Raw genomic sequence first — 19,579 nt, 5'->3', positions numbered from 1 at the left:
GCCAATTACTCCATAATGGCTAGAAGCAGGAGTCCTCAACTGAGATTGATTGACTGAATGAATGTCTACAAGAGCTTACCTGCTACCTTCTCCCCACAGAAATGAGACTTGATCCCACTTCTGATTTTATTTTAATGGGGTGGAGGGTTGAGGAACTGAAGAATCAAAATCATTATAGGATAGGGACTTCCCTGGTGGTGCAGTGGTTAAGAATCCACCTGCCAATGCAGGGGACACGGGTTCCATCCCTGGTCCAGGAAGATCCCACATGCCCTGGAGCAACTAAGCCCGTGCGCCACAACTACTGAGCCTGTGCTCTAGAGCCCGTGAGCCACAACTACTGAAGCCTGCACGCGTAGAGCCCGTGCTCCACAACGGAAGAAGCCACCACAGTGAGAAGCCAGCACACTGCAATGGAGAGTAGCCCCTGCTTGCCGTAACTAGAGAAAGCCTGCACACAGCAACGAAGACCCAACACAGTCAAAAATAAATAAAATAAAAACTAATTTTTAAATTGCTGTGAATTCACAACACAATGATAAAAAATTTTTTTAATCATTGTAAGATAAATAACTTGCATGGGGAAGATACTAGTATCAACTTACGTTAAATAATTCCAAAGCAGATACGATCATGAGAAATGGGCCCACATCACAAAGAATCAAGATATGCAAAGAATATGAGTAATTACCCTAAGGAATATTGTTTGAATATTAAATGAGATGTGAATATTAAAAAATGATAGATGGTCTAAAATTCCATTTAATTCGATTAGTGGAATTAAGTATGGTAGATGGTCTCGTAAGACATTCCCCAGAGAGAACTTTCCAATAATTTAAACATTTTATGTTCAGTTGTTCACTGGACATACCCAGAACGTGATTCATCCAAGAGGAATAGTTCTGGAAACACTGCTGATAGGGATTACTGTCTAATACATAGACAGACAACAGAGTACAATAGTTAAAAGTGTTGTTGCTGAGATTAGACATGGGTATGAGCTCTGTTTCTGCACCCAAGAGCTAGGTGGCAGAGGGGTTGAAACATAGATCTTGAAGATAGTTCCTGACTTCAAATTGAGCTCTGTGCTTCCTAGCTTTATGTCCTTGGCAAGTCTCTTAAGAACACTGTACCTCAATTTCTTCATCTTGAAAAATAGGGGTGATGAATAATAATACCTGCCCTTTATGTGTTGGGGATGAGATAAATCCTTAGTTTATTATGAGGATTAAATAAATTAACATGTGTAAACCATTCAAGCAGTACCTGGGGCATAGTAAGTTCCAGATAAGTGTTAGCTATTACAATAATTTCTTGTCTAAAATTAGGATAATAATAAAAATAGTAACTCTTTCATAAATACAGGTGTCAGTGCCATTTGGAATAGTCTCTATAACAATTTCTGTCTCCACATTTACTGTGTTTCAGCAAATTTACCTAACAGATGGTGAGTGGGCAATTTTTAAAGGGGCATTTTTTCAAAGAGCGGAGAGGGAAGGAATAGAGACAGGCACATACTATATTTGAAGTTACCTCCACGTGTATTTTATGTATGTATACCCATACAATTAAGAAGTCTTTGGATGTTTTATCTTCAAGAATAATTCAGATACTGGATTACTTGAATATCATAAACATTTAGGGTTTAACAGATTTGTTACATATAGACGTTGTATCATGGATTTAAAAGACCATAGCCAGCGGGCAGCGGCGGGCGGAGCGACCGAGGGGCGGCGAGGGCTGGGCAGCGGGTGCGGGGGGGGGTCCGTGCTTCCTCGCGGTGGAAGGCAGGGGTTCGCCAGAGACGCCGGGTTGCTCCGCGTTGCCAGGTTACCGAGCGCGTGCCCCGCGCCCGCTCTTCCGCCCGGGCCGCCCTCGGCGCCGCCTGAGCCGCGGTGCGGGCTGCGCGGGGCGCCGGGTCCGCGGAAGCCTAGGTCGGGGGCTGCGTGAGGGATTCTCGTCGCGCGTGGACGCTGCGCGAGCGCGCGGGGGACGTAGGGCGCCGACCTGGGGCTCCCCGGAGCTCCGGCTCCGCTCAGGGCGCCCGCTCAGGGGCCTCCGGCGCGAGGCCCCCTTTGTGGTCAAGATGGCGGCGCCCAGGCGGGCTGCGCCGAGGTGAGCTGGAGCTGGGCCCGGAGAGGGGCGAGTGTGCCACGCCCAGGACTTGGACCCCGGACTCGTCTCCCGTCTCCCGGGGAGCGGCGGGTGAGTGGGTGCGGCCGCGCGTAGGTTCCTCTCGTGGGGTGGTTAGCTCTTCGTGCGTCCGCATACTTCTGTCGTCTGATAGATCTGGGGTGGCCCAGGTTGGAGGCGAGGGTGCTTGATTGGGGAAACCTGAGGGGTTTAAGGACTCTGTTGGGATCGTTTCAGACCCCAGCAAGAAGCTGAGCAAGTTTTCTCCTCTCTTCCCGGCTAAGTTTTCTCCCTTCTCTGAAGACGCCAGCTTTTCTGAATCACCTTGTTACCCGGGGGGGATACAGTTGGTGGTTCTGACCGTGGAACGTAGGACCCGGCGCGGGGAAGCCTGAGCTGGTTCTAGTTACTTCGTTTGCAAAGCACTTGTCTTGTCTTTGGAATCTTTGTGTATGTAACCAACGTTGGGAAGAGCCAGCGTTTTCTCCTCCAAAACACTGCGAGGGGTAACTTTATACGTAAGAAACAAGTGGGCGTTCACATTCATCTCTTTTCCAACCACTGAGTTTTGGTTGTGTTTCCTTTCTTTAAGTTTGTCTCGTTTTGAAGTGCTAACAAAACAAACAAACTAACTAACTAAACCATAGCCAATTACACAAAGTATATACTCTAGTCTCAGTCCTGCCATTAATTAGCTATGTTATCTTAAGTCATTTAATTTTTCTAGGCCTCATTTTTCTCATGTGATGTTTTTTCTTTGAAAAAGTGTAGTTTCTAGAAGTCTCTAATCTCTGTGTCATAGTTCAACTTGGAGAAAACCTGTTCTTATCCAAACTCCATGACATTGTATTTCCAGCTCCAACTTTGGACTTTGAGTGAGTTGGGGGCAACTTTTTAAGGATATTTTTACACAGCTTTTTTAGTTAATATCAGTCTAGCTGACTTGTCATACTCAGACTTTCTCCCATATTCTTTTACCAGTGTGTTCCTTAGTCATATATATAAAGACTGTTGTGGGAAAAATGACCTCCTGGGTCAGCTTACTGCATGGTCATCGACACAGGGCAGGGAGTAAGATTCTGTGGATTTTACAGAAGCAGATACAGGTTTCATTATCCATGTCCTCTCCCCTTTCATCTTACAAAAACAGCAGGCTTTTCTTGGAGAACTGCCAGATAATGCCATCCTGCCTCCTCACGGGCCCGGGGGATGAGTCGCCCAGGGACTGAACTCCAGTAAAGCAGGTGATTGGCTCATGGGTAGGCATGTGACCTCGGCTAAGTCTATCAGACTCCTCCCCAGGACTTTTCTCTCAGAGCAAAATGGAAGAATTGTCTTTTCTCTCTGGAATTTCTAAGCTGGGGAGATATGACTCTGGGACTCCCAGTGACCATCCAGCACCAGAAGAGACTTTCTGTAAAATAAAGTCTTGCAGAGGTAAGCAGGGCTGAGGGATGGAGAGAGAGCTGGAACCCTGCTGATACTCTGGAATTTCCAGATCCAGCTGTATCTGAATATGGCTGCATCCCTGAATTTCTAGTACTTGTTTGTTGAGGTTGTTGTTGTTGTTTGGTTTTTGTTTTGAAATTTCCTTGGACTATTTTGAATTTGTTTTCAGCCATGTGCATTTGAAAGCATCATAGCTAAAAGAGCTAATTTCCTACATTAGTGTCAGGTTTGCTGACTGGCATTCCTTAAGTGAAAAATCATATCCGCTATTTTCTTTAAATAAAATCCTTCTAGCTCAGGTTTGAGATATTCAAAACTCTGCCTCCTACCCCCCTCTTTTCCAACATTTACTATATCACCTTGAAGCATTTGTGACCACATCTTTCCCATCTAGACGCAGTTGAGAGAGAGAGCAAAGACTTCTGATATAAACTGCAACCTATACGCCTCCTACCTGGAAGCTTTAGAACATACTTGATTCTTGTCATTAAAGCAGATCTTTTGTTGTTGTCTCCGGGGCACAGAAGCATTTTCATGGCATAATGGAGTACAAAGTACATTAAGCCTAACTCTACTTCTCACCCTCTTTTACTTTAAATAGGCAGAAAAGAACAATCTCAAACACATTTTCCCAACAAATAAAATACATATACGATTATGTTTAGAAGACATTTATGCAACATATAGTTAGACTGATTAATTAATGGACCTTTCGCCAATTGGCACAGTAAATATATATGTTCAATGTGCTCAATTAAAAAGAAGACAATAACATATTTTTACAGGTTAATTATCTGAGCAGAGTATTGTGCCAGCACACTTGATACTACAGTATTTCATGTTTGACAAGTGACCTTCTTTCAATTATATTTACTGCTAAATGTTTCCTGGATCAAGCTATTAAATTATAAGGTCAAAAGTAAAATGATATGAAATTACAATGATAAAGGGACACATATCCCACTTTATGAGAATAGAAGTTGTAATTTCTTTTCAATACTACTAGTAGTGACCACAGTACTAATTTGAGCCCTTACTATGAGCCACTGTGCCCATATACATTTAGTTCTTACAGTAGTTCTGCAAAGGGCATATAATAATCCACACTGTAACGCTGAAGAAAGTGATTCTCATAGCTGAAAGTCACATAGCTGGTGAGTGGCAAAGTCTAGATTCAAACTTAGAGTCCTCTGACAATGCCCAGGTTGTTGACCACTATGTACACTGCTCAATTGTTGCACCAATAAAGAAGTGCTTGAAATAATTATAGATTTGCCTACCCTGAAACTGCAGTGATTTAAAGACATCAAAGTTGCCAGTTGCTTAAGCACATCTACTTACAGTAAGAAATTACATTTTATTTCATTTCTAAAACAAGATTAATTCTGCAGGCCCATCGAAACTTGAGCACACAAATCCTACCTCCAAATGAAAGATGCTTGTTTTCCATTATTCAACAGATGGCCCTGTACAGAGGCAATAAATATATAGTAGAATTTTCATTCAAATAAATGAGAAGAGAGGTTTCTTCTTGTCCTGATTCAGTGCCCATCATTATGGATTATGATGGCTCTTCCCAAACTTTACTTCATTCACTCCACTCTTTCTACAAAACTCCAGTAATGGAATCCGTCATTCAGATATATGTGCAAAGCGAAAGGACTGTATTAATACAGTTGCTGAAAGTCAAGTTGATAGAGCACAGGAAATACATCCTAATAAATGCACCATTAATGTTTGTGTGGGCCTTGGAGTGAGGGGTCGAAGAATTTTCAGTTTAACGGAATATTTTGCCTCTTGCTATGAAAGTGTGGCTTAATAGTCTTGTAATTGGTCATTTACAGAATCCTCCATCTCTGGGTTTCATGCTTTCTTTACTCTGCAGCTGTTGATTCCTTCTCTTGTTCTGGATGGAAGATAGCAACGAAGCCACTTCAAAGGGCTCAGCCTGCCTTTTTGTGTTATTGTTTAGATGAAGATATTTCCATTTATTAAGGCACACTATTTAAACATTTTTATCATGTTTCAAACTTGACTGTGTTCTGAAGGTATGAGCACAGGCAGACATAATGGGGGATGTTTTCCAGGAGAGAACATACCCTTATCAAAAGAGTTATCAGAATTTTCATGTATGGATTGAGAATCAAATTCTGGAGTTAGACCTGAATTTAAATTCATACTCACAACTTATTACCAGTCTCATCTTGATCAAACGGTTGCCACACTTCTCATCAATTTCCTTATCTTTGAAAGCGGAATAAGAGAAGTATGCCTGGTGGAGTTACACATAAAGCTCATCCGATAGAATATTCATAAGGATTTTGCACAAAATATACATGGAAATATTTTAGCACCGAGTTTAGCATGCAGTTCATCTTCAATACATTTAAGAGCTATTGTTTTATTATTATTATGCTATCATTAAATATCACTATTACTTAAATGTCATTATTGCTAAAATTGCTGTAAAATTACCGCAGTAACCCATGATGAATTCCCCTCTTCTGTTTCCTTTGTTTAAATGGAAAATATATATATAAATCTAGACAGAGAACACTTTAGTGATCCTATTCAGTGGAGTGAGAATTTCCATGGCACTGATTAAAACAAATCCTGAATTTCATGGACTTAAGATAGCAGAGAGGGGCTTCCCTGGTGGCGCAGTGGTTGAGAGTTCGTGACCCGATCCGGGAAGATCCCACATGCTGCGGAGCAGCTGGGCCTGTGAGCCATGGCTGCTGAGCCTGCGCGTCCGGAGCCTGTGCTCCTCAACGGGAGAAGCTGCAACAGTGAGAGGCCCGCGTACCGCAAAGAAGAAAAAAAAGATAGCAGAGAGGCTAAGAGATTTGAAGTTAGACATCCCCAAGTGTGAATTCTACTGTGACCCTCTTCTAGCTCTGGAACCTTGAGGAAGTTTCTTAAACTTTCTGAGCTTTACTACTGGTTTCCTCATCTGTATCTTTTTCAGGACTATTTATCAAGCATCTTCCTGTTCTCTATGCTTGGACGTATCAATGAATAGATTAGACAAGAGCCTTTGCCTGCGTGCTCCTTCTTGCATGCTTTCTCCCTCCTTACACTCTCGTGTGGAAACGGATGTTATAAATAAATTCTATGCTTTGTCACAGGTTGATGGGCACTACGGGATAAGGAAAAGGATGTGAAGCTCACTGAAGAGGCTTGGGTTGGGAGTGCTGGAGGAGTATACAGGTAGGTTCTGATTTTAGATAGGGTAGTCAGGGTGGATTTTATAAGTTGACATTTGAGCAAAGACTTGAAGTGAGGGAGTTGTCAGAATGTATGATGGGGAGACCACTCCCTGGGAGCAAGAATAACCAGTCCCAAAACTCTAAGGCAGAAATATGCCGGGCAGCTTGGAGGAATATCAAGGAGGCCACCCTGGCTGACTTAGTCAGTGGGGAGGAAGAGACAGCAGGAGGGCTGGAGGTCGGATATGTGATGGGATGGATTGGGTAAGTCCTGGGAGGCCATCACATGCATTGTGTCTTTTACTCTAAATGTAGGCAGCCAGGGGCAGGATTTTAGCCGAGGTGTGGCATGAACTGTCTCTGGTTTGAAAAGCGTAACTCTATCTGTGGTCTTGAGGATGTGGGGAGAGAGTGGAGTCAGGGAGAATCTCGGGAGGCGACGACAGGATCCTCGAGGTCTATGTTGGTGGCCTGCACCAGGCTGCTAGCGGCTGGTAGTTCTCAGAAGTGGCACATTGGGAAGGTTGTGACAGCATTTCGTGGTAGATTGAATGCAAGAATGGAAAGGAAGAGGGGGTCAAGGGTGAATTCGAGATTTAGGGCCTGGGGAACTGGAAAGGTGTGGTTACTGTCACCTAAGATGGAAAAAGTTTGGGGTAGAGCGTGTTTGGTGGATTAAAGACCAGTTTTGGAGGTGTAAGATTTGAGATGTTTTCGTGACGTCCAAGCAGAGATGCTGAGTACACAGTTGGATACACAAGTCTGCAGTTCTGAAGAAAGGTCTGAACTAGAGATACACTTTAATACAATGGAGATATTAAGAATAATGACATGGAAGCGCTATTTTAAAGATAAAATGAAGTCATGCAGTTAGCACTCTGCTTTCTCAAAACATTTAGTAACTGTTAGCTAAAATAATTACCTGAAATGAAAAAATACCTATAGTTTGTTTTGTTGTTTGCAGTAAAAGTGAATAAAATGTCACAATTATTTTAATAGTATTTGTGACAGAGTAGTTTTAGGTAAGACACCATGACTACAAACATTTACAATAAACCTTTCAGTCTCCTACTTTTCACTCTGATAGGGTACTTGGAACCATATTTTGTAAGGTTTAAGTTAGTTGTCATAGGGTACCTCTTTAATTAGAAGTAATTCTGAACTGTCTAGTTCCATGCAGTTTTATATACATATATGTATAATTATTATTTTATGATTTATCAAACTCAGTTGAAAATTTGCATCACTGATATACATTAGAATTTAAGCATTTACCCCGGTATTCAAGGAAAAAAAGGTACTTGTCTTGTCATTTCCATAGGGGTACTTACTTTCACATCTTCCCTTCACTTTGCAATTGAAAACATGGCAGGGGAAATACTATCTTACTGGTCTTTGAGTTCCCCTTAGCTATCTGCAAGTCCTTAAACAGCCTTTGTGGCTTAACCAAAATTCTCTTCCATCTTCATTCCGCTAACAGATATTGGTCTAAGCATGTACTTATACTAAAAAATGCATGACCACGTTGTCTCTACACATCTATAATTTTATGTTAACACTATCATTATGTAAGCTATACTTTAGTTGTAATTATAACAGATTTTATGTCAACACACATCCATTTCTAGTGTTCATCTGGTGTTCAAGGGGAGAGCAGCATGTCGTAAATTTTATCAAAATATAACATCCGAAGAATAGAACAGAGGATAATTGTGTAATTCTGTATTCACTCTAATTAAGTTCAGTGGAGTTGGCATAATAGAATTAAGAAGAAAAACAAAAGACTGAGGTACCATGGCTCCCTCTCCTTAACACACCCTTTCGTATCCGAGAGCAGAGACTCAGCACCTTTCTGTACAGAAATGGAGACAGGAAGAGGCCAGAGGATGAATGACAGGCACGAATGAGGTGGAACTTGGAAGAGCAACATGGAAATGAAATACTTCTTTTGTATTTGGTAGGTGGGGAAAATGTACCAGCGTGTATGCCTACTGGGACCACGTTTTCCAGAACAGTTAAGCCCAGTGTCAACTATGCTGTCCCACCTTCCTCGTAAGTACGAGCATACTGTTACTTGAATCTTTGCTTCCTGTTTCTTGATACCTGGTTGAGAAGATTATCACAGGAACTACATCATGTTAGCAAACACAGTGTTTTGAAATGATTGACACTCACTGAAGAGTGGCAACTCCAAGCTTGCTCTCTCTTGATCTTGGACTGTTTAGGTCTGGAGTGCAGGAGTGGGTTATGGGGAAAGACCATTGGAATTCTTATGTCTTCAGCATAATGGTTATAGCATAATGGTTAGGGGTATAGGTGCTGGTTCAAATCTCTGCTTTCCACTTGCTAACCATATGAGCTTGGGCAATTTACCTGATTACCTGAACCTCAGTACTCCTGCCTATAAAATGATGTTAATAATATTTCATCCTCATAGACTTGTTTTCAATGTTAAAATGAAGTCACTTACACCAAGCACTTAATACAATGCCTAGAGCATAGTAAAGTCTATTATTATTACTATTACCACTACTACTACTATTATTATTATTACTATCACGATGCCAGGTGCTATTTTTCCTATGCCTTATTCCATTATCTTCTGCCCTGTCCCCCCATTTCTGTCTTGTTTCTGTACAGGGGTAGGTTTGTCACAGAGCATTTTCTTTCCCTAGTGTCTGACTCTTAGTCATCAAGGTGACTGGTCCACGACCCGGCATTCATTGCTGCTCGTTGAAGCAACCCATTTTGAGAAGGGGAGCTGGATATTGATGCCAAGTTGGGTGAAGGAGAGAGAATTTTCTCTCTTCTGCACACAGAGAGCTAAGTGAAATATTCAGGCCTCAGAAGGAGAATCAGGCAAAGGGCAACATGCTTAATTTCATACCTTAGTGATTAAGAACAAGTCAGACAGGCTGGATTTGAACTCATTTCCGTCATGTACTGACAACGGGATCTTAGGTGCTTTTGTAACCCCTCTGAGGCTCAGTCAACATCTGAAAGAGACGAATAACATTATCAGGACCTAGCGTATAGCCTCGTTGTAGTAAGTGAGTAAATCCTTTTAAAACGTTCAGCACGTTGTTTGGCATATAAACACGTAATAAAATTTAGCTTCTTTGACTACTACCGCTGCTAATATTAAGTAGCTGAGCAGATCCGAGGCCCATTTTTTTCTTAGATTGCACATAATCATTTGGACAACCAGCTCCCATTGATCAACCGTTGCTTATATATAAACCCCCATGAACCCAAAGGTGCTTTAACTCTCTCCCAGTCAGAGCCTGTTCTGGGGGCAGAAGCAACACCGGCACTACCCCCGTCATCTTTGCCTTTATTGTCACTACACTCGCCTGCCGTACTGAGCACTTTCTGTTTGCCAGGCACCAAATTTAGCCCTGCGTATGCACTATATCATGTAGTTCTCACACTCAGGTGGGAGACATTATCATCATCCCCAATTTTCAGATAAAGACGCTGAGGTGTTGGAAAGGTAAGAAAGTTGACCCACAGCAAGAGATGGAGCCGGAGTGTTCAAACCCTTCTCTCTGACCTCAAGAACCCTTAAATATTAGCATACTACTACATCCTGGTAAGAAAATCTGCTTCCAGCCACTCTGGTGAGAGTAGAAATGATTCTCAGTCCCCACATTCCTCTATTGCCCATGCCACCCTAGCCTCAGGACTAGAGGGGAAAGGAAGTGATCTCTTCAAAGAGCAGCCAAAGGGAACCTACTCCCTTCTGCCTTTTCGTAATCAACTAACCAATATTTTATTTCCTTCTTAAGAGTCCCCACATGTTCCTTTTGGTACTTAGCTTGGCCTTTTGGAATTCTGACATTCTGTACATGACTCATCCACTGTATTTCATGTTAATTTATTGAGGTCAGGTATAGGGTCTTACTCATCCTGAAGTCCAGTTATCCCGTCACATCTAACTCTGTTCTTTTCTTCTTGTAGGACATCTGCAGGTATTTATTTGAATTTTGTTGAATTGTTCTCATCAATAGTACATTAAAAGTTATACAGAAAGTGCTTTCTTATAAGGAAAACCATCTAAATAGATTTCTAGCTCTTTACTTTTTATAGCACTATTGTAGAATTATAGATCTCCAGGTAATATTTTTTAGATTGAGTTCTTCATATCATCTTATTTTTACATATAATGATAAATCTGAATTTTCTCTATCAAACCTCCGAGACTTCACTGGCTTGTAACTTAGCTTGTTGATTATGTGTTGTTGACTTTTCCATTTACAATGATATTTGATCCTGGTAAGGATGGGGCTGGGTGGGAAGGTACATCTTAGGGCCATAAATTGGTTTTGCAGAGAACTAACATAAAGATCTAAAGTCTCATCATATTTCTGCAGAACTCATGAATCATTTTATTATAATTCCATTCATTCAGGGAGTATAAAACCATTTTCAAATAGTTATTCCTAATTTGTTCATCTTCTCTTCCTTAGTTTTAGTGAGAAGAGAGCAGGCTGAATGGAAGAAAGTCATTATGACCACTGGGGCCACTAGGGTGGGCATCAGTCCCAGAGTTTTGTTATCATCTCTCCGCTATTAATATTGGCTAATGTCTTGAGTGCTTACTTGGTGCCAATTACTTAGCCGACCATGGCAAATGGATTGTGTCATTTCATCCCCTGATAGTCATACAATTAATGTATGTATTATTATGTATCCCATAATGCATACATGGAACAGAGCCTCAGAAGTGGTTATTTGCTCACAAAAATATGGTAGATGTGGAATTTGGACTCAGGTCTGATAGACTCCTAAATCACTCCTAGTGATTTTTACCACTAAATTAAAGTTGTATACCTCTGGAGAGTAGATAGTTTCTAAAATTTCCTCAGCTCTAACGTTTTATAATTAATTTTTTGTCTGATGGCAAGCTTAACAGTTAAGATGGGTAGGAAGGAATGCCAGCCTGTTGAATGGAATTTCCCTGAAATAAGCCTGTTTTATGACACCAGTTCACTCATTCATTCACTCAGCATGGTTTGAATGTTTGCTCTGTGCAAAGGCATTTTAGGCATCACAGTGGAGTGAGCGCCCCTTCCATAGACTCTCCTGCAGCACTCAGAGAAGTGTTGGACTGGTTTGCCTGTTATGGAATGGGGCTTGGTGATAGAAGCCTGGTTTGTCCTCCACTGATAAAACTAAGACATACTCATATGAGTTTATAGGCATCTTGAAGCCGTGGGATAGTAACACACATGAATCTTACCATTTTTGCCTGGGATTAATGATATAAAGGCTTTGGATTTGGGTATGGAAAATGGGTGCAATTATGGGCGTGTTGGTTCTACATATATATGGACATCACGTGTCATCAGCCTGCAGCTACCTGCCATTCCTCACTACTCCTTCTTTTCACAAACCAAACAAGTACCTTCTTATCTGTCCTGTGGATAAGCTCTTGACAGTGGCACTAGGACCTCCCTGAATAAGTACATCATTGGCTAAACCAGTGGTTTCTCAGATATGCTCATTGAACAACCCTTAAGGTGGATTGACATTCCACTGCCTAGAATAGAATATGGTGTTCTTTAGAAATCGGGGGGAAAAAATAGGCCACCAGATGTACTTTCTTTAATTTAAATTGTTTATATATATATATATATATATATATATATGAACAATTGTTGTGTATGTATACTTGTTCATATATATGAATGATTTAAAATTGAAGAGATATATATATATGTATATTTAAATTTTGGCTTGTATTAGCAAGTAGTAAATTAAATTATTAGCAGATCCATACTGCAGGGAAATAACCAATCAGATTTCATTCAGTAGCTTGCTTTTTTGTAGATTTATGGTTGTGATTTTATATCTGCAGGTATGTTTGCTGAAGAAAATATTTCTACCACTTTACACAAAATTACATTCATTTAATACCAATGCGGCATGTCTCAAATGTCTTAATACAGTTTTAATCTTGAATCCCATCAGAAGTATGAAATTAGAAACGTACCCCAAAATCATTTGAAGATAAATTACTTTCATTTCCCTTATACTTTTGAGACTTTTGAAAAATAAGTATTTAGTTGTACTTATCTGTTTCTGTCTCTCTAAGGATAGCAAACACTGAAACACAATTCTTTTTAAAAGTCAATATTAAAAATATATTGTCCAAGATGATCAAAACTAAGGAAGTGGCAAAGAAATTCAAAAATTTAAACTTTCAAAGGGTGCTTTTTTTGTGAATGTGTAGTACTTGTTCTTCTGAAGGAATTAATCTTTTTAAAAATTTAATTAACTTATTTTTTATTGAAGTATACTTGGTTTACAGCGTTGTGTTAATTACTGCTGTCCAGCAAAGTGACTCTGTTATACATATGTATATACATTCTTTTTCATATTCTTTTCCATTATGGTTTATCACAGAATATTGAATATAGTTCCCTGTGCTATATAGTAGGACCTTGTTGTTTAGCCAATCTATATATACCAGTTTGCATCTGCTAATCCCAAACTCCCAGTTCATCCCTCTCCCACCTGCTTCCCCCTTGACAGCCACCAGTCTATTCTCTATGTCTCTGATTCTGTTTCTGTTTCATAGATAGGTTCATTTGTGTCATATTTTAGATTCCACATATAAGTGGTATCATGGTATTTGTCTTTCTCTTTCTGACTTACTTTGCTTAGTATGATAATCTCTAGTTGCATCCATGTTGCTGCTGCAAATGGCATTATTTCATTCTTTTTTTTATGGCTGAGTAGTATTTCATTGTATATATGTACCACATCGTCTTTATCCATTCATATGTTGATGGACATTTAGGTTGTTTCCATGTCTTGGCTATTGTGAATATTGCTGCTGTGAAGATCAGGGTGAATGTGTCTTTTTGAATTATAGTTTGGTCTGGATATATGCCCAGGAGTGGGATTGCTGGATCATATGGTGGGTCTATTTTTAGTTTTCTGAGGAACCTCCATACTGTTTTCCACAGTGGCTGCACCAACTTACATTCCCACCAACAGTGTTGTAGGAGGGTTCCCTTTTCTCCACACCCTCTCCAGCATGTGTTATTTGTAGACTTTTTAATGATGGCCATTCTGACTGGTGTGAGGTGGTACCTCATGGTAGTTTTGATTTGCATTTCTTTAAGAATTGGCAGTGTTGAGCATCTTTTCATGTGCCTATTGGCCATCTGTATTTCTTCTTTGGAGAAATGTCTCTTTAAGTCTTCTGCCTATTTTTTTGATTGGGTTGTTTGCTTTTATTGTCATCAAGTTGTATGAGCTGTTTGTATATTTTGGAAATTAAGCCCTTGCTGGCCGCATCATTTGCAAATATTTTCTCCCATTCTGTAGGTTGTCTTTTCATTTTGTTTATGGTTTCCTTTGCTGTGCAAAAGCTTGTAAGTTTGATTCGGTCCCCTTTGTTTATTTTCATTTTGATTTCTATTGTCTTGGGAGACTGACCTAAGAAAATATTGGTACGATTTATGTCAGAGAATATTTTGCCTGTGTTCTCTTCTAGAAGTTTTATGGTGTCAGGTCTTATGTTTAAGTCTTTAAGACATTTTGAGTTTATTTTCGTGTATGGTGAAAGGATGTGTTCTAACTTCACTGGTTTATATAAGGCTGTCCAACTTTACCAACAGCACTTGCGGAAGAGACTGTCTCTTTCCCATTATATATTCTTGCCTCCTTTGTCAAAGATTAATTGTCAAAGATTACCTGAGGTGTGTGGGTTTATTTCTGGGCTCTGTATTCTGTTCCATTGATCCATATGTCTGTTTTTGTGCCAATACCACGCTGTTTTGATTACTGTGACTTTGGAGTACTGTCTGAGTCTGGGGTGGCTATGCCTCCAACCTTGTTCTTTTTCTTCAGGATTGCTTTGGCAATTCTGGGTCTTTTATGGTTCTGTATGAATTTTAGGATTATTTGTTCTAATTGTGTGAAAAATGTCATGGGTAATTTGATAGGGATCGCATTAAATCTGTAGATTGCTTTGGGTAGTATGAGCATTTTAACAATATTAATTCCTCCAACCCAAGAACATGAGATGTCTTTCCATTTGTTTGAATCATCTTCACTTTCCTTTATTAATGTCTTACAGTTCTCAGCGTATAAGTCTTTTGCCTTCTTGGTGAGGTTTATTCCTAAGTATTTTATTTTTGGGGTTGTGATTTTAAAAGGCATTCTTTTTTTACATTCCCTTTCCGATATTTCATTGTTGGTATAAAGAAATGCAACCAATTTCTGTATGTTAATCTTGTATTCTGCTACCTTGCTGAATTCGTTTATCAGTTGTAGTAGTTTTCATGTAGAGTCTTTAGGGTTTTCTATATATAGTATCATATCATCTGCATCTAATGACAATTTTACCTCTTCCCGAAGGAATTAATCTTGAAGTTCTACTAAGACTTTTGGGATACCTGTTTTAATGAGCCACTACTTCCTGCCTGAGATTGCACTATGTGCCAGAGATTCTAGAATTAGCATACTAAAACTAATAATGCAAACAACAACAACAGATCTTCACAAACCTTCCTTGCAAGGAAGTAAAGTCCACTGGAAAAACAGACAAGTGAAACACACATTCAAAATGGCAGTGATTCTCAAACATTTATGTGCTGAAAAATCATGACAAGCATGATAACCAGAGCAATTACTAGACCCCTTCTCCAGCTGGTCAGGTGTAAGTCCTGTATCTGTATTTTTGGTGAATGCCTCCAGGAGAGTCTGAGACAGATGTTCTCAGTTGTCGTCAACCTTTAGTGTGCATCAGATTTGCCTGAGAATATTGTTAAAACACAGATTGCAGGGCTCCAGTGCCAGAGTTCTAACCAGTTCCCAGGTGTGGCTGATATTGCTGGCCCAGGGACCACATTTTGAGAACCACCTTTCAAAACTCTGCAGTATGCAGTTGTGTGTGTTGTGAATGCAGTATGCGGTTGTGTGTGTTGTGAATGAGACGGGCCCAGAGAACCAAAGGAGGGCAAAGGGACTGCCCTAAATTAGTCAAAGGTAGCAATAGCAGCTAGAATTGATTGACCCAAGAAAAAATTATAAGAACTTTACCTGCATTTGCTCATTTAATCCTTTCAGTAAGGTACATAGGTGCTACTTAGTGTTCCTCTTTTACAGGGGTGTCCAGAGAAGGTAACTACTTTGCCCACGTCCTAAACTGGTAAGTAACAGATTAAGAATTCAAGTCTAGGAAGTGTGATTCCAGAGCCCACACCTCTACCCTTTCTGCATGTAGAGAGGAGTAAAGGGTTGTCAGTGAAGCCTTCCTGGGGGCCCTGGCCTCTGAGTGTAGATAGAAGGATGAGTGGACATAAAGATCATTATTTGTGTGTGGTGGGGGTCGGGGAGGAAGTATGAGGGCTTCCAGAAGAGCCCGCCCTCCCCATACATCTGCTATAAGCAAGTCTGATGATCAGGAGTCCGGAACATGAGTATGACTATGGGATACTGAGAAGGGTTCTAGAACCCTGAGGTTAGAGTTCTGGATCAGTTAGTAGGTAACAGAAAGTGAATGAGTGATTTACCTTACTTTCCACGGGTAGCAGGAAGTTTGGAGATAGTCCCTCTAGCGTTAGTCCAGCTGCTGAAGGGCATCACCAGGGGACTGGGTTGCTTCGCTCTTCCAGCTTCCACATCTCTAGCACGTCCACATAGCTTCAAAGTGACCCCAGAATCTCCAATAGTGTTCCAACAATTTGGGCAGGAAGAAAGAAAAGGAAAAAAAAAAGAAATTAAGTAAGAAAAAAAAGGCAGTGTCTAACTCAGAGAGCAAATTTTTTACCACAGATGGTCAGCAGACTTGCACTTAGATCTCATCAGCTCGGATTTTAAACTGGCCACCTTAGCCTTAAGGATAATGGGGTCTCCTAAACCAGGGCTCTGATAGTAAGGAATAAGGAGAGAGTGGTACTGATTAGCAGTGCCTGCTGTCCCAAACAAATATTATCCCCAAACTATTTTTTTTTATCCTATATTTTACTTTAAAGAATGGAGGGGAAACATTATGTATCTGTAAATAGCCTTTTAGAAAGGGTACAATTATATAGTTATACAACCCCCTGGAGGGCTCCTTTCTTCTAAAATCTCTTTAAAAACTGTTCAAGGTTAAGGACATTTTTATCTTAATTTAGTAACTTGCTGTCGATTATCTTGGAATGACATCCTCTCTCTGCAGATGTTCTGTCAGGCTTTAGAAAATTCTAGAAGTGGACAGAGAAGTGTTATGGTACATGTATTTGCAATATGCACGTCTTTGAAATGAAATCCATTTAGGGACCAAAAGGCATTTCACGTCTTTGCTATACATTTTCACATATTTGCCTTTCCAGAATTCCTTTGAGCAAATCTGTTAGATGTAACCCATCCGTTTCTCCCATCTGAATTCTTTATTACTAAACGTTCTTCAGTATGCTCTCACTCCCCTCTGTCAAAGGCGTTTCTCTGGGTCCTCACCCTTCTCATCTCATATGTGAATGCGTATCTTAAACTGAAGCAACAGTCTGCTATGACTTCTCCATAACTTGAAGAACCCGTCTTTGTGGGAAAAAAAGTAGACTTACTAACTTAAAAGGTAAAATGTGCGCAGTGTTTCTGAGAATTAAAAACTAAGATAAAAACATAAGCAATGGAAAAAACTTACAGTGGATCCTTTTCAAAGACTTTATTTTACAGAGAAGGCAACTGAGGTTTAAAGAAAAAATGCGTTAGTTAAACACTAAATAATAAACCTTAAACCTCAGTGGAGCAACACATGGACAGTTCATTTCTCACTCACTCAGGAGTGTAGTATGGACTTTGGTGGTCTGAGGGTCAGTTTTCTGCTCAGTTATTCAGGGACCCACCACCTTCATCAAGTGGCTCTACGTTTGTCCTAAAAAGGAAAGGAGAGAGGAAGCTGCAAGCTACAATTATCAACTCGTTATCCTTCAGACATAAACTCTTCAGGTCACCTCTGGTCACATTCTTTGGGATAGAACCATACCCAGATGCAAGCGGAGATGGAGAATGTTGTTCCTATCTTGGTCCTAGTGATGCCTCTACAGGCTGGAGGAGCTAATTAAAGTGTAGTCAACAGCTCGTTGTTTCTGCCACAATGAGTGATTAGTCTAAGACTGTGGATTAATTATGTGTGCGTGTCACATATACATATAATACACACAAACATATATGTGTGTGTATATATACATTTTTTAGCATGAGTTGACACAGGGGGCTTCTGCCGTATCAAAAGAGTACAAACTGCCTCTTGTTGCTTTTTCTTAATTGAAGTTGACTACTACTATTTCCCTTCATTTTGCTACCTCCCCGCCACCTTTCAGTATTATATGAAAATTCTGAAAGAAATAATTTCAAAGTTTCCAGTGCTTTTAAAGGTAATAGAATACTCAGACCTTAACAATTTTCCTGTGTGAAACTTTTGCCAGACTAAAATAGTTAACTTATGAAAAGTAAATTTAGATTGATACAAAAGAGAAAATAAGCTGATTTTTTTTTTTTACACAAATACCCTGAGCCAGGGTGGAAAATAAATGGAAAACTGGAGGAATTTAGATCCTTTTATTGTAAATTTAAATATTTTTAATTGTAAAAATAATACAGGCTCATTGCAGAAACTCCAAAATTGAAAGGATTTAAAGAAAAAAGGAAAAATAACTCAAAATCCCATTTCTGATAAATCATCTCTGTAACATTTTTGAGGGTATCTTTTGAAACTTTTTTTGTGACGGGGTGCATATAAATACAATGCAAGTATAAAATACCTTTAATTATTATATCCAACTACAAAACAGTTCTATAACATTTTTATTTAGTAATATAAGTATGATTACTCATCACCTAATAAAAATCTGCAGCATCATTTTTAATGGTTGAACAGCATTCTATTATTTATTTAACCAGTCCCTACTGTTCAGCATTTAGATTATTCCTGTTTTGCTTTGCTAAACAATGAGACAAGCATCCTTGTTCATATGTCTTTGAGCATTTGTTTATTTCCTTAGAATGGACTTCTAGAACTTGAATGGCTGGTTGTCAGTTCTGGTACATACTGATGTATTGTCTTCCAGAAAGGTTACCGTGCTTTTTATTTCTACCAGGAATTTAACATCCAGTGTGGTTTCTTACACACACTCATCAGTACCAGTATTATCAATATCAATACCAGTATTATCACGTTTTTTAAAACTTTGTCATTCTAGTCAGTAAAATATGACACCTGAATTATTTTATTTGTATTTCTTTGATTAATAATAGCAAGGTTGAACATATTTTCCTATCTTAATTGGCTGTTAATACTTTTTAGTTTGTGACTTTATGACATCCATTTTTCATCGATGTATAACAACCTTTTATATATCAATGTGTTTATTTTGTTTGTTGTAAATGCAATTTTTTTCTCTTCATTTATTAATTTTTATTTTGTGTGTGTTGAACTTCTTTAATACTGTCAAGTCTATTCAAAAACCCTTTAATGAACACAACAAATGTGGAAAATCAGTCACTCTCCTGCATTTTGTAATCAATGTATTTCCTTTTGGGCAGTATGGAAATGTAAGTTCTTATTTCATCTTATGGTTGGAAAGAATCTATTCCCTCGGAAAGGGATTATAGTCTCCATGATGCAGTAATGGGAGATTTTATAGGGTAGGCAGGGTCTACAGAAGAAAAAACCCTAAATCACACTCCATTGGTGGTTGCCTTATTTATAAAAATGGCATTTGAGGTTGTGTGACTGCCATCAGGTAAGCAAAATTAATTTTTAGCATGAAGTACTCCTATCAGCA

The 19,579-nt window shown here is 39.5% G+C and overlaps 1 pseudogene; it reads left to right on the top strand.

The window, feature by feature from the left end:
- Positions 1-613: 613 nt before the first annotated feature.
- Positions 614-19,579, top strand: part of LOC149749834 (UDP-N-acetylglucosamine--peptide N-acetylglucosaminyltransferase 110 kDa subunit pseudogene) — a 44,074-nt pseudogene continuing 25,108 nt past the window's right edge.

The sequence above is a fragment of the Delphinapterus leucas genome, chromosome 3 (assembly GCF_059928025.1).
Source record: "Delphinapterus leucas isolate spDelLeu-1000000601 "Yukka" chromosome 3, BTC_Dleu_Yukka2, whole genome shotgun sequence".
Classification (NCBI taxonomy): domain Eukaryota; kingdom Metazoa; phylum Chordata; class Mammalia; order Artiodactyla; family Monodontidae; genus Delphinapterus; species Delphinapterus leucas.
This window is presented reverse-complemented; position numbering and strand designations above follow the sequence as displayed.